This window comes from Rhinolophus sinicus, linkage group LG15, assembly GCF_036562045.2.
Source record: "Rhinolophus sinicus isolate RSC01 linkage group LG15, ASM3656204v1, whole genome shotgun sequence".
Classification (NCBI taxonomy): Eukaryota; Metazoa; Chordata; class Mammalia; order Chiroptera; family Rhinolophidae; genus Rhinolophus; species Rhinolophus sinicus.
Genome location: NC_133764.1, coordinates 44,688,035 through 44,692,422, shown reverse-complemented (window position 1 = coordinate 44,692,422; position 4,388 = coordinate 44,688,035).

Genomic DNA, 4,388 nt, shown 5'->3' with positions numbered 1-4,388 from the left:
CCTTGAGTTTATGGCGTTTTATTTTTAAGCTTATGGAAAAGTGTAATCAAAAGGATTGTGGGAATTGTGGACCCCACTGATGATTTCTCTTCACCTGTTGTTACTAGTCAACAGACAAGTGTCATGGCAATTATCTTGAGGTGAAAAGGGAGGTGATGAAGCATTAATATGAGAAATCTGGAGCCCTGACTTCTTGCTGTAACTTTCCGTGCATTTTTTGAAAGGGGGCAGTGTGGATTTTGGCTCCTTTCGTGAACTAAATTCAATTCCCTCCACCCAGATTTTCCTAATTGAACAATAAGAAAGCAGTTCCATTTTCTCTCCCCCCAGGGACTGAACAAATGGAAATGACTCCCAGGCAGTTAGCCAGCTGGTCACTGTAGAGACTTCTACAAAAACTTCTGAATGATGGTCACATGAGGTCATGGATAAGGTTGAGCCCACTATGGCCGCATTCCTTCTGGCGTTTTCCCTAATGTGATCGGAGCCATGCCCTAAACTAACTGTATTGTCCTCGTCACAGCTCCTTGCTTTTATTTCTCCTCTGATAAAAGGAAGATGAAATGATACTACCACTCCTCCTGTATCATCATTTCAATAAGATGTCTGTTGGCCTCGTAAGCCTTTTGCCCCATAAGAATCAGATGTGGCGTTAAGACTCACTCTAGAATAGAAATATAATGGGAAGATGGTAATGCAGTTTTTCCGGCAGATACCCTGCCTCCCTGCAAAATTTCTGTTGCTCCCCAGATAGTTCCAGCGAAGAATTGCAATTTCACTTATTTTGTACTAGTCAGCTTTTAATTAAGCACATGAATGGAGACGAGCAGTGGTGCACATAATCCAAACCAGTGAATATCATTTTCTGGTGAATTACCCACTCTTTTGCCCCTGCCACCCTGAGGGTCACCATGATTGTCAACAGCAGCAGGAGCCCTTCCACAGGCTTGGTGAAGAAACAGTTGAGGTGTTAATGATCCTCTTTGCTGGATGTAAAACAAAGCATCTTTAACCACTGTTCATTATCCCCAGCTGCTCTTACCAAGGCTTTGAAGGGGAAATTATGCTCCAGGCAGCTACTAGTGGTAAAGGAAACAATCATTCTTATATAATCCACTCCTCACCCCAGCCTTCTCCGTCTACACCTCTCATACCCACATGTTTTATAGCTGTAAAATACCTGCAAAAAAATAGCAAGAAGTATGGGAGCAAAATCGTATTTATATCTAAATTAGATTTTAGAATCTTACTTCTGATGGCCACAAGTTTTCCTTCCTAACTCATTTTCTCTTGGTCTAATAGTAAAATGTTTTTGCATCACCTTAGCACACTTACTTGATGGGCAGTGGGATAAAGTCACCCTGGCACATTTGAGTGTGAGTGGGGAAGGAAAGCTAACCTAAAATCAGAAAAGGGAGTCGGCAAGATATTCGGTAAACCTACATCCCTGAGGACACCTGTAGCTTCACCCCTTTTCCCTGTTCTTGCTAAAAATTGGGATGAAATGAAACTGCCTAATGTTTAAATATCATTCTCCTACGATTCAAGTAATTTTCTACAGTAGCAGTGGATTATACTGAGCTAAGCTACCCTAACCTGGTCTCCTAGCAACAAATGCTAATGAGCTGATAAACTGGGGATAAGAGAAGCAGTCCATTACTAGGAAAAAAGCAAAATGGATTTACATATGTGAGATCAAACCCAAAGAGACACCTAATTTCCCTGAGTTAACCGACAATGGGCTGCACTCAGGGAAGTCACACTAACCTCCAGTGTTCTCCTTAGTTGATCTCATATAAATATGAAAAAAATGTCTTTACATGCATGTTGTATCTTATAGTTTAAAATGTATCTCATGTTTTTATAGATGGATAAGTTGAAACATAACTTGCTAAAGGGGAAATAACCTAAATGTCCATCAATTGATGAATAGGTAAATAAAATATGGTATATCCATTCAATATTATTTGGCAAAATTAAATGGTAATAAAAAGGAATGAAGTACTAATATATGTCCCAACATGAATGAACCTTGAAAACATGCTAAGTGAAAGAAGCCAGTTACAAAAGGCCACATACTGTATTATTCCATTTATATGAAATGCCAGAACAGGCAAATGTATTCTATAGAAACAAAATAGATGAGTGTTTTCCTAGGGCTGGGGGTTGGGAGAAATGGAGAGCGACTGCTAATGGGTATGGAGTTTCTTTTGGGCGTAAGGAAAATGTTCTAAAAAGTATTATGGAGATGGTTGCACAACTCTGAATGTACTAAAAACCATCGAATTATACTCTTGAAATGGGTGAATTGTATACTGTGTGAATTCTATCTCAAGATGTTATATTTTGTAAAGGTTTAAAAAATACCTTGCTGAGGTCATTCATTGGCTCAGGGTAGGATATCTTAAATACAGATATAGTACGGAGCCAGTTCGACACTGTTGAATTTGTTTGGCATACACTTATTTCAGTACAACCCACTGCCATAACAGTGTTGGGTTCTCTCCCTATTTGGGGCTGCAGACAGCAGCTTCATTGTAATTAACGGGGTCAGGGCAATTAATGGTGACCCACTACTTGGCCAGCAGCATTAGTGGTCTCTGGGAATATCTATTCTGTGGAGATGAATGTACCCAATAAAGGTGGGGGAAAGAATCACCAGCCCACAAATCCCGGGTAATCATATTAAGGGATCCAGCCTGCTCTGCCTAACGTTATTCCTTTCTCGCTGTGGAAAGAAAGCATATGGTGCTCCAGGGGACTAAGTCTATTGTTTACTCAGTCGATCAACATTCATTGAGCGCCCACAGTGTGCAGAACTAGTAGACAGCCAGGATTACAAAAATAGACAAGTCCTTCCCTTGAGGCATCTACAAGATTAATGAAGACATTCTCTCTGCCCTTAGGGAACTCTCAAACTGCTAGTGCTAGGGGAGAGAGTCTCAGGTTTCAGGGGTCTCCTAATCTGATGGGGAAAAGAGATAGCTACTCACCAAAGCAATTTAAGGACACAAAGACAAGGGTTGGCATCTTGCAAACTGAGGACAGAAGGGGTGTGGGACCTGAATGTTAATTAAGTCGGAGTGAATAATGTCAGATAAGCATGTGCTTTGGAAGAGGTTGGGGGACAGAAATGGCAGACAAAATAGGGAGGGTATCCTGAAGGTCTCCACAAAGGGGGAAGGAGAAGTGAAGACGGAGAAGCTGGCCCAGAATGCGAAGTACTTCTAAGCAAAAGTAATAGCATATTCACAAAAAGAAACCAGTTTCTGTCCTGAAAGGCACTACAGTCTAGTTGAATTCCATCTAACAAGCTCATTTGAGCTCAGAAGGGACAGGATTCAGGATGGGGAAAGGATGGTGCTTATAAGGCTATAGGAGCATCTCAGAACCCCACTGGGGTCTGGAGCTGTAGGTAACGCAGACATCCTCCCTTGCCATCTCTCGTCCTGCTTTTCAGCCTCTTCAACACTTCTTCACTCTAGGCTGACTCTGCCTCATGGACCACATGATGTAAAATGATGGCTACCTATAGCTCTGGGTATTTTGTGTGTTTTTTTTATTTTTTTTAAAGCTACTGTTTTAGGGGTGGCTGGTTAGCTCAGTTGGTTAGAGCATGGTGCTAATAACACCAAGGTTGCCGGTTCGATCCCCGCTTGGGCCACTGTGAGCTGTGCCCTCCTTAAAAAAAAAAAAAAATGCTACTCTGTTAAAACAATATACACCTGGCTGTTCTTAACTTGCTTGAGAATGTGGAGGGTTGGGCGGTGGGAGAGGGAGACACCAAAAAAGAATAGGTGTGAGCTGAGCATACCACAAATAATTGCAATAATATGCACCAAATGCTGGAGGTGGGAAGATGGGATTTCAATCTGATATTAAAAGATGAGTGGCTCTTGGGTGGGAAAAAATTGAGGAGGACTCAGTAAAAAGGCTGAAATGAAATACTACTCAGCAATCTGATACATGTAGTCACTTGATTGAAATCTCCAGAAAATTATCCTAAATTTGAAAAGCACTTTAAATTGCATACTGTATATTGTGTTTATTTAACAGTCTTGAAATTTCAAAATTATAGAACTGGAGAATAGATTACTGATTGCCAGCAGTTAGGTCAAGGCAAGGGGAGGGAAGGATGATATAAGGGGTTATGCAAGAGGTCCTTGTGGTAGAACTGCAGCTTGACTATTGCTGGTGAATACACAAACCTACGCATGATAACATTACCTGGAACTAAATACACATGTGAATGAGAACCACATGTGAATAGGAAATCTGAATACGACGGATAGATTGTACCAATGTCAATATCCTGGTTGTGATATTTTACTAAAGTTTTGCAAGATATTAAGGGAAACTGCAAAAAGGATACACGGGATCTCTCCATA